Raw genomic sequence first — 11,843 nt, forward strand, 5'->3', positions numbered from 1 at the left:
AAGAAAAAGAAAAAATTTAGTTTTTCACCATTAAATGTTTCTGTAAAGTTTTTGTGTGACTTTAGTTTAACAATTATCCTTATCAGATTAGCTTTTTATTCCTAGTTTGCTAAGAGTATTTTTTTAAAAAACTCACATATATATATTTAATTTTATTAAATCTGTATTGACATCTATTTATATATGATTTTTCCAGGTTTATGAATAATTTTTACAAATAATTAAACCAACCTTGGATTCTGAAGCAAACCCAATTTAATGTATTACTGGATTCAGTTTGCTAATTATATTTATGAGATTGATATATAATGTTCCTTCTCTTTTTGTTAGGAAATTACATTAACTTTATGAACTGTTTTGGAGAGTTCTGTGCTCTGGAAAGTCTGTGATTATTGGAATTAATTTGTTTGAATGTTTGCTAGAAGTCACTGGGAAAGCCAGTTGGACCTACCATTTTCTTTTTTTTTTGCAGTACCGGGGATCGAACTCAGGACCTTGTGCTTGTGAGGCAGGCGGGGTGCACTGAGCTAAATCCCTGGCCTGAGCCTGCCATTTTCTTATGAGGAGGTTTCTGATTTCTGGTCCAGGTTCTTTAATGATTACAGAACTCCAAAGGCTTACTATTCATTCTTGAGTAAAGTTTTGGTAAATTATAGCTTCCTAGGAAAACAATTTCAACTTTATTGGAATATAACTATTTATATACTATATCCTGTTATCTTTTTTTTGATACTGGGGATTGAACTTGGGACATTGAGTTTGTGAGGCAGGTGGGAGCACCACTGAGCTAAATCCCTGGCCCTTCTCCTGTTATCTTTTTAATTGTGCAGAATCTCTAGTAATGTCCCTATTTCAATTTTCAGTATTGTTTATTTATACATTAACTCTTTTTGTCCTTAGTGTTGTTTGAAATTTGTTAGATTTTTAGTCATTTCAAGGAATCAATTTCCCTTCCTTCTTTTTTTCTTCCGTCTTTTTTTCTTTTTTGGGTTTTTTGAGACAGGGTCTTGCTATGTTGTTCAAACTGACTTTGAACTCACTACATATCCCAGGCTGTCCTTGAACTTGCAGCAATCCTCCTGCCCCAGCCTCTGGAGTTCTTGGATTACAGGTGTGCACCACCACACCTGGCCCGTCCTCTCTTCTTTTATTCTTTCCTTTCTTTTTTGGTAATGAAGATTGAACTTAGGGGTACTTTCCCATTGAGTTACATCCCTAGCCCTTTTTATTTTATTTTTAAATATTTATTTATTTATTTATTTATTTTGGTACTGGGGATCGAACTCCGGACCTTGCACTTTCCAGGCAGGCGGAGGAACCACTGAGCTAATCCCAGGGCCTTCTTTTTTATTTTTTATTTTATTTTAGTTTTTGGTACCGGGGACCGAACTTGGGACCTTGGGCTTGCGAGGCAGGTGCCGGAACCACTGAGCTAAATTCCTGGCCCCACTCTTTTTTATTTTTTATTATTTTTTTTTGGTACCAGGGATCGAACTTGGGACTTTGTGCTTGCCAGACAGGCGACAGAACCACTGAGCTAAATCCTTGGCCCCCTCTTTTTTATTTTTTAAGACAAGGTCTCACTAAGTTGCCCAGGGTGGCCTTGAACTTCTGATTCTCCTGCCTCAGCCTCCCAAGTAGTTGAGATTATAGGCATGGACCACCATGCCTGGCAGAAAGAACCAACTTTAGACTTTGCTGCTTCTCTCAATTAGGTGACAGAGTCTCGGGATTGAGCCCAGGGCTTTCACATGCTAGGTAGGTGCTCAACCACTGAGCCACAACCCCCTCCCCCCAATTTATTTTTATTTTTATTTCACTTTTTATTTTTATTTATTTATTTTTTGGTACTGGGGATCAAACTCGGGTCCTTGCTTTTGCGCAGCAGGCGATGAAACCACTGAGCTAAATCCCCGGGCCTCCCCCAATTTATTTTTAAATTTGGAGATAGGGTCTCAGTAAACTGCCCAGGCTGACAGCAGATTTACAGCCCTCTACCTCAGCTTCCTGAGTAGAGTTTACAGGCATGTGTCAGCTCAATAGGTGAGAGGACAGAATCCTTTTTTCTTTTTTTTTTTTTTGGTACCAGGGATTGAACTCGGATCCTCGTGTTTGCGAGGCAGGTGGCGGAACCACTGAGCCCTGAGAGGACAGAATCTTGGTGGTGGAAGGAAAGCTGGACTCTAGACTAAATCACAGCCTAGTTTGCCATTCAATAAAGTCTTATATGAAATACCTCTACTTATCCATAATGCCAATGGGAAATGATTAGAAATCTAAAAATTCAGAGCCGGGGATTTGGCTCAGTGGTGCCCAAGCCTACCTCGTAAGCGCAAGGTCCTGAGTTTGATCTCTGGTACCAAAAACAAAATCTAAAAATTGAAGCAAAGTAAACTTAGTTAATCAGGAATTTGAGATATCTCCAATATGTTATTCAAGTCACAGAATAATGCTGGATTGATCTAAAGATGCTCTGGGATTGTGTTGTCCAATGTAACTGTAGCAACATGAAGTAACTTAAATTTAAATTAATTAAAAATTCAGTTCCTTAGTAACACTAGCCATATTTCAAGAGCCCAATACTTACATGGGCTGCTATCTCGGACACTACTTCAGTAGCCAGTAGTGGCTACTGTGTTGGACTTCATAGGACATTTCTACCAGCATAGAAAGTTCTATTAGGTAGCACTGCTCTAGAGTCTGGTTACTCAAAGTGTGATCCATGGACCAGGAATATCAGCAGTATCTGGTAACTTGTTATAAATGTATAATATCTGAAGCCACGTGTGATGGCACATGGCTGTATTTCCAGCACCAGGGAAGCTAAGGCAGGAGGATCACAAGTTCAAGGCCAGCCAGGGATACACACTGAGGTAAATACCAGCCTAGACTACATCGCAAGATCCTGTTTCCAAAGGAATAAATAAAGTGGTTCAACTCAGAACTACTAAATCAGAATCTGCATCTTAACAAGATCTTCAAGTGCTCCAAAAACATATTAAGCTTTAGAATCATGTCTCATTAACCCAGTTTCTCCAAATCCTTGCTAAGACTTGTTACTGTTTCTTTTTATTTTAGCAGTATGAACAGGAATGAGGTGATATCACAGTGTAACTTTATTTTACGCTTCCTGGTGGCTATCTTTCCATGTGTATATTTGCAAGTTGTGTATTTTCCTTGTGTTTTCATATCGTTTTGCCCATGGGTTGTGCTACAGTTTGACTGTTGCCTCCAAAATATGTGTTGGAATTTAATTGCCACTGCTGGGCCCATACCTATAGCACAGGTTCTAGGGAGGCTGAGGCAGGAGGACTGCTTGAGCCTAGGAGTTTGGGCCTAGCCTGGGCAACACAGTAAGGGCAACATAGCAAGACCATGTCTCTAAAAACTTAATTGCCACTGTCCCAGTATTCAGTGGTGGAACTTATAGGAGTTTCCTAGGTCATGAGGGCAGTGTCCTCATGAAAGGATTAATGTTGTTATGGTAAGAGGGAGTTCCTGATGAATAGGCCACCTTGACCTGAGTTCCTGTCTGTCAATACTTGTCTGCCTCCCTTCGGCCATGTTTTGATGCAGCACGAAGGCTCCCACTAGAGGTCGCCCCGTGACCTTGGAATCATGGGCCAAGTAAACGTCTGTTGTTTATAGTTCACCCAGTCTCTGTGGTATTTTGTTGTAGTAGCAGAAGACAGACTAAGAGACTGGCTTATCTGCTTTTACACTTGATCTTAGCCAAAAGGCTGAGAAGCAATGGCTTATCTGCTTTTATACTCTTTCCTTTCTATTGCTGAGTTTGGAGAATACGTTTTTTTTTTTTTGGTGCCGGGATCAAACTTGGGTCCTTGCGCTTGCGCAGCAGGTGGCGAAACCACTAAGCTAAATCCCTGGCCCTGGAGAATTCTTTATATATTCTAGATACTGGTTCTTTCCCAAACATATGGTTGCAAATATGTTTATCCTTACAGCCTATAGCTTGTCTTCTCATCCTCTTAATGGGCCTTTCCCAGAGCAAAAGTTTTTAGCTTTGGTGAAGTAAAATTTACCAAAGTTTACTTTTGTGAATAATACTATTTTTGTTTTGTTTTGGTTTTTGAGATATGTAGTGTCCCACTATGTAGCCCAGGCTGGCTTTGAACTTGTGATCCTCCTGTCTCTGCCTCCCCAGTATTAGGATTACAGGTGTGTGCCATCATGCTCAGCTTGAATGTTTTTTCTGGTACTGGGGATCAAACTCGGAACCTTGCACTTTCGAGGCAGGTGCCAGAACCACTGAGCTAAATCCCTGGCCCTTGAATAATGTTTTTTAAATTTTCAGTTTATTTTAAATTGATACATAAGGACAAAAATGGAACAGATTGATGGGACATTTTTTTGCAGTAGGATTTGAACCCAGGACTTTGCAGATGCTAAGAGCATGCTCTAACATTTAGTCACATTTGGGACCACCACATGATGTTTCACTGTATATTTACACTGTGCAATATTTAGATCAGGGTAAGCATATCTGTCTACTCAAACATTTAATTTCCATTGCCTGCTTTGCAAGTACAAGGTCCTGAGTTCAATCCCCGGTACCAAAAAAACATTTAATTTGTTCATGGTAAAAATATTCAAAATCCTTTCTTGTAGACTTTTGAACAGTGCATTATGGTTATCTATAGTTATATGGATAATGCCTTTGATGTCAAGCCTTAGATGCAACTCTGCAAGACTTAGCTGCCAAGGATTTTCTGCCGTTTGTTCTTACTAGTTATATACTTTTACATCTTTAAGGCCTTGATCTATTTCAGTTAACTTTTTATATGGTGTGAGACACAGATCAAGGTTCTTTTTTTTTTAACAGATCAAGGTTTTAAAATCCAGTTCATCCCCTCTGCATGCACTCACTTGCCTTTCACCTTCTGTGGTGTTATGATGCAGCAAGAAGTCTGACCCTAGAAGGAGCCATTATGCCTGGAATTTTCAGCGTCCAGCACCATAAACTAAATAAAAATCTTCCTCTTTATTTTACTTTTTTAGTCAAAAACAGTACCTATTTGCTCAGAATTTTAAGCATCTTAGTTGTAGCAATTAGGTTGACTAGTTTAAATGCACATTGATATTATTCAAAGGCATTTTTTTTTTTGGTACCGGGGATCAAACTCAGGACCTTGTGCTTGTGAGGCAGGTGGTGGCACCACTGAGCTAAACCCTTGGCCCTCAAAGGCATTTTTTTTTCCTCCAAAGGGATTTTTATAGCTCATTCAGTGCATAATCATTTTGTTGTTGTTGTTGTTGTTTTTTGAGACAGTCTCACTGTACAGTTCAGGCTAACCTTGAACCCACTATGTAGCCCAGGCTGGCCTCCAACTCAGGGCAATCCTGCCTCAGCTTCCCAAGTGCTGGGATTACAGGTGTGCATCACCATGCCCGGCTTCAGTGAATAATCTTAAACAACAACAGTAACAATAACAGTAATATATAGGGGGCCGGGGATTTAGCTCAGTGGTGCTGTCACCTGCCTTGAAAGCACAAGGTCCCAAGTTCGATCACTGGTACCAAAAAAAACACAACAAAACAACAACAACCCAGTAATATATAAAATGCTAGCACTCTACCTGAATTATATAAATTCTCACAATGACATTTGAGATGAGAATTTATTTTTTATGTATTGTGCTTTTATTATTTTTCTGTTGTATGTTTATATGATAGGTATATTTGCTCTGGAGTATTGGTATATATATGTAATATATATATATAATATTTTGATCATTTTTATCCCATTACACCCTCCCTTTATAAACTGCCTAGTAAATTATCCAGGCTGTGGTATTCTGGTATAACAACAGGAAACAGACTAAGAGCTGGAACACTTGCCTAGCATGTGTGAGGTTCTGGGTTCAAATTCCCACTACCAGCAAAAAAGAAAAGAAAATATACTAAGGCAGGTGGTCTTTTGAGGTTCATGAAATGTTCTAAAATTGTGAATATACTGAAAACCACTGAAAGGTGTGACTTGTATTATATCTGAATTATAACTCAATATAGCTATTAAAGTCAGGCATTGATCTACTCTCAATGATCCTCCTGCCTCAGCCTCCCAAGTGGTGGGATTAGAGGTGTGCACTACCATGGCCAGACAGATCTTGATTCTTGAAGCTATTCTTGTAGTCTTGAAATTAGGTAGAATGATTCCTCCCAATTTACCCTTCATTTTGAAAATCGTTTCAGCTATTCTAGTTCCTTTGCATCCCTTTTAGAAAAAGCTTGCCTATATCTATAAAAAAAAAATCTTGTTGGGATCTTGGTAAGTAGTGTGTCAAACCTGTTTATGAATTTGGGGAGAACTGACATGTATACTTATGTTCCAGCTTCTAATCCATGAACATGGAATGTCTACTTATTAAACCTTCTTTGATTTCTTTCAACATTTCACAGTTTTCAGCAATAGGGCCTATTTACTCTAATGTATATAGAGAGCCTATATATGATATATAAATATAATATCTTATATCCAGGGGTTAGATCATGTGTGTGTGTGTGTGTGTGTGTATATATATATATATATATATATATATATAAAATACCACACACACACACACACACACACAGCTGTGTACCACTATGCCTGGCCCCATATCCCATATTTATAGCTAAGTGATTGTTTTATTTTGTTGGGTTTTTTTGTACTGGCGATTGAACTTGGAACCTTGCGCTTGTGAGGCAGGCGTCAGAACTACTGAGCTAAATCCCCTGTCCGGGTTGTTGTTTTTGAGACAGGGTCTTGCTAAGTAGTTCAGGCTGGCCTTGAACCAAGTAGCCCAGACTGGTCTGGAATTCATGACGATCCTCCTGCCTCAGCCTACCGAGTGCTGTGATTACAGGCATGTGCCACCATGGCCAGCTTGACAGAAGTGTTTTTGAGCAGTTTAAATGATATTGTACATAGGTTTGGAGGTGTATTTTTATAATCCCAGCACTGAGGGAGGCTAAGGCAGGATTATAAATTCAAGTCCTGCTAGGGCAATTTAGCAAGACTCTTCTCAAAATAAGAGGCTGGGGATGTAGCTCAGTGTGAAGGCCCAGAGTTTAATCCTCAATGCTTAAAAAAAAAATTGTCTCAGGGCCAGGGATTTAGCTCAGTGGTTCCACCACCTGCCTCGCAAGCTAAGGACTTGAGTTCGATCCCCGGTACCAAAAGAAAAAAAAAATTGTCTGATGAGACAAGAAGAAAACACAGGGAACTCAGTATGTCATTCCTTTTGTACTGAGATTCCGTGTTGCTCTGTCTTCTCTCCTCATTTCAGTCTTATATTTAAGTTATGTACAATGTCTAGAGGTCAGTTTTAACTGGTGGGGGAAATAGAAAAATTTGTCTACAACCCTTTGTAGATATGTAGCTATTTTTTGTTGATTAATTTGTTTCTGATATTCCTTCAGGATCATCACAGAAGTGATGTTGAGTTCTTTCAGTACATTGTATCAGAAGGCACATGCACTCAATATCAGTATAAGTGCCATGAATTGTGTTAACTTTCACTTGGTAGAGGTGATGCTTGCTAGTCTTCTCCACTAATGAAGCTACTATTTTACCTTTTATAGTAGTAACTACTGTGATATACTTGAGACTTGAGGGCTACTTTCCTACTAAGGGCAGATGTCAGCACCTGACATGGTGCTCCTAGCTACCTATTGCTGAAGTGCTGCTCTGGGCAAATCAGGGAGGCATCTTCAGGCTGGGTCCCACTGGCTGGAAGGAGGTGCCACCTTGGGTATGGCTCTGCTAACACTGGGGCCTTTGCTGCTGGGTTCTTGGCTCAGAAAGTGGAGGTTCCACACTGAGAGGTGAGCCAAGACCTGTTCTTACTCCACCCATCTGCAGAGCTCTTGGTTTGTGGGCAGAAAGCTCATTGAAAAGTGTGTCAAGAGTCTTGGCCTAGAGATGTGCCCGGGAGCACAGCAGAGCTAAAAGCAGATGGTGGTTCCCAGGACTGACTTCATTTGCAGCTCCCTGTGAGGGAACTGAAGCCTGTGGGTCCTCTCAAAAACAGCGAAGGTTGTGGTGAAAGGCAACTGGGAGATGGGTGCAGTCTTTGGATGTGTAGACTAAATATACAGGTTGCCTCATTTTTTCCAAGAGAAGAGAAGCAGACAACTGTTACTAGCCTGCCTGGGGATTCCAACTACTTCAAGCACTGGCCTTGACAACTATCCCCTTAAAAGAGTTTGAATTATTGTCTGATCCAATTTATGATCAAGAACACTGTTGAAAGGAATAGAGCAATCAGTAAGGGAAGGGAGAGATCCTTGATAAAATCTGTCACCCAAGATGAGTATGGACATATCAAAGTCTGGGCACCCTGAGAACCAACATGACAGTTTTAGGTCTTTGATGGGAGAAGTTACATAATAAATGATCTTTTGTTTTGGTTTTTTTTTTTTTTTTTTTGGTACCGGGGATCGAACTCAGATCCTTGCGCTTGCAAGGCAGGCGGCAGAACCACTGAGCTAAACCCCCGGCCCTGTTTTGGTTTTTTGAGACAAGGTTTCACTATGTAGTTTAGGCTGGCCTTGAACTCACTATATAGCTCAAGCTGGTGTCAAATTCATGGCAATCCTCCTGCCACAGCTTCCTGAGTGCTGGAACTACAGGCATGTCCCACCATGGTTGGGTTTAAAAACATTTTTTTATTAGTATGTTTGCAGTACATAGTTATTACATTCATTATGGGGAGTTAATATATGTAAGATATCTTAATTGTTTTCATCCCCTCCCCCAAACCCTTTCCCTCCATCTCTCAGTCCTCTTCCCTTTTATAAGATAACTATTTCTTAGTTTCCTATTATCTATTTTTATTTTGTTCTTCAATTTACTTATACTTTGGGTTTCTCAAAGAAAAGAAAGCATCCAATATTTAAGCTTGTGTCTTACCTATTTCACTTAACATTATGGTCTCAAGGTGCATTCATTTTCCCATAAATGACTCGTTTATCCTTCTTCATGGCGGAGTAAACTCTTGTGTATAAATACATTTTCTTTATCCTCCATCTGTTGATGGACATATCAACCACTTCCAAGGTTTAGCTATTGAGTTGTGCTACTATAAACATGTGTGCATAGATCACTGTAATATGGTCTTTAACCCTTTCAGGAAGATAGCTGGAAGAGGAATAGCTGGGTCAAATCCAATTTCTATTTTTAGTTTTTGAGAAATCTCCATACTGATTTTCATCGTGATTGTACTAGTTCACATTTCCACAACAATGTAGAAGGCCCCTCAGCCCTGCGGCCTCACTAGCATGTTATTATTTGATTTCTTGGTGATGGCCATTCTTATTCTGAGGTAAGATGGAGTCTCAGTGTTGTTTTAATTTGCATTTCTCTAATGGCCAGTGATGTTGAACATTTTTAAATGTATTTACTGGCCATTTGTACTTTTTCTGCAGTGTCTTTTCTTGGGAGGGTGTACATTTTTTTTGGTACCAGGAATTGAACTCGGGTCCTTTTGTTTGTGTAGCAGGCGGCGAAACCATTAAGCTAAATCCCCGGCCCAGGAGGGTGTACATTATTTGAGTTCTTTATATATTCTAGATATTAGTCCTGAGGTGTAGCTGGAAAAATTTCTTCCCGTTACCTGTAAGTTGTCTCTTCACTCTGTCACTAACCTACTATCTTAAAATGCCAGTGAACCTTAAAGAGCTCAAAATCCTTGTGCTGTTTCAGAGCTCTTCAGCACAATCCTCTGATTTTCTTTTAGGTATTTTGAGGTCTATGGTCTGGAGGATGGAACATGGAAAAGATAAGGAAATTTATTAGTTTACTGGCCAAGAAAAGAATGTTCCACACTTCTCATTATATGTTGAATCTTGGACTCAGAATCCCAGGTGTTGACTACTAGGGGCCACTGACTCTGATTTATGAATCAACTCTCCTATTAACTACATCCAATACAGAAGAAGGCAGTATTCCTCCCTATGTACTGTTTTCCTATTCCCCCTTCCCCTGCTTCACAGTATCCCACTCTTTTTACCTGAAGCCAATATAAATAATTTATATATTCTTCCAGCTTTCTTTTTTTAAAAAAAAAAGTCTAATCATTTTATTTTTTTCCTGGTACTGGGGATTGAACTCAGGACCTTGTGCTTGCCAGGCAGGCGTGATGGCACTGAGCTACATCTCTGGGCCCCAGGTCTCACTATGTAGTCCAGGCTGGGCTTGAACTCACAGCAATCCTTCTGCCTCAGCCTCCCAAGTGCTGGGATTACAGGCATGCGCCACCACATCTGGCTTCAATTAGAGTATTTTACTAAATATTTCTTTTTGGTTTTGTTGAGACAGGGTCTTGCTCTGTAATTCAAGCTGGCCTTGAACTTGTGGCAACCCTCCTGCCTCAGCTTCCTGAGTGCTGGGGTTACAAGTGTATGCCACCATGACCAACTGGCCCTCTCATTAAATGTTTTTTGAGTGTTCAATAGGAACTTACATTTCTGTGGAATTTTTGTTACTCACAAAACCCTTTCAGATGAAGATGCATATAACCCATGACTCAATAATGGAGTCATAAGGATACCCTAGGGACTCCTGAAGGTGCTCCATAAAGATACACTGTATACCTGTTGTGCAAGCGCAAGGACCTGAGTTCGATCCCTGGTACCAAAAAAAAAAAAAAAAAGATAACACTGTATAAAGTAGAAGATAGACGAGTGTGGTACATGCCTGTAATCTCAGCACTTGGGAGGGCTTCGGTGGGAGAACTGCTGAGTTTGAGGGCAGCCTGGGCTCCATAGTGAGTTCAAGGATGGCCTAACCTACATAGTGAGACCCTGTCTCAAAAAACAAATAGAAGGAAATTCTTACAATTTATTTATTAATACACAGGATATAGTAATAGCTGAGAACATCAAGAAATTAGGAATAAACGTAAAAGTAGTCCAGGCTTCTCCAGGGAAAAATTTAAAATATCTATTACGAAGTAGCAAAAGAAATTTGAAAAACCTAATAAATGTTGAGATTTTATGTTCATGGATAGATTTAATACCATGAAATGTCAATTCTCTCCAAATTGGTAGTTGCTGTCAGGTATCAGGACTTATTTTGAAATTGTTGTAGTTAAGACACAGTGGCATTCGCACAGGGAGAGGGGAGATTGGTTAATGGAATGGAAGAGCCCAGAAGCAGACCATGAGACTGTGGAATCCTAGTAACGACAGAGGTAGCAATCAGAGCAAGGGGAAAGGAACCACCAACTGCTGGGTAAATAAGGCTAGGAAAAAAATGGGTTTCTATATGGAAAATGATGAAATTGGGTATTTGTTTTCCAGTGTATGAAAAAATGTATTCCAGTTAGAGATCTAAATGTAAAAAAAAAAAAAACCAAAACAAAAAACTCAGTAGACAATATTTAATGGATATTTTTTAGAGTATGGGGTAGGGGAAGCTATGTGAAGTAAAACATTAAGGATGTTTTTATAAAGCTGAATGTAATGGCATGTACCTGTAGTGTGCCAGCACTTGGGAAGATCACATGAGCACAGGATTTTAAGGCCATCCTAGGCAACACAGAAGATCTTATCTCAACAACAACAAAGACACTTATTAAAGGACAAGATTGATAAATTCCAATACATTAAAATCAAGAATTTTTCTTTAAAAAGTACTCTGGCCTGTCATGGTGGTGCATACCTGTATTCTCAGCACTCAAGAGGCTGGCAGGAGAGGATGGCCCCAAGTTCAAGGCCAGCTTGGATTATATAGTTATGTTCAAGGCCAACCTGAGCTCCATAGCAAGAACCTGTCTCAAAAAAAATTTGAAGTTGGTCAAAGGATACAAAATTTCATTTAGACAAAAAGGAGTAAGTTC

Source organism: Heterocephalus glaber, unplaced genomic scaffold (assembly GCF_053883595.1).
Source record: "Heterocephalus glaber isolate CG9 unplaced genomic scaffold, H.glaber_assembly_v1.0 deba00000809, whole genome shotgun sequence".
Lineage (NCBI taxonomy): Eukaryota > Metazoa > Chordata > Mammalia > Rodentia > Bathyergidae > Heterocephalus > Heterocephalus glaber.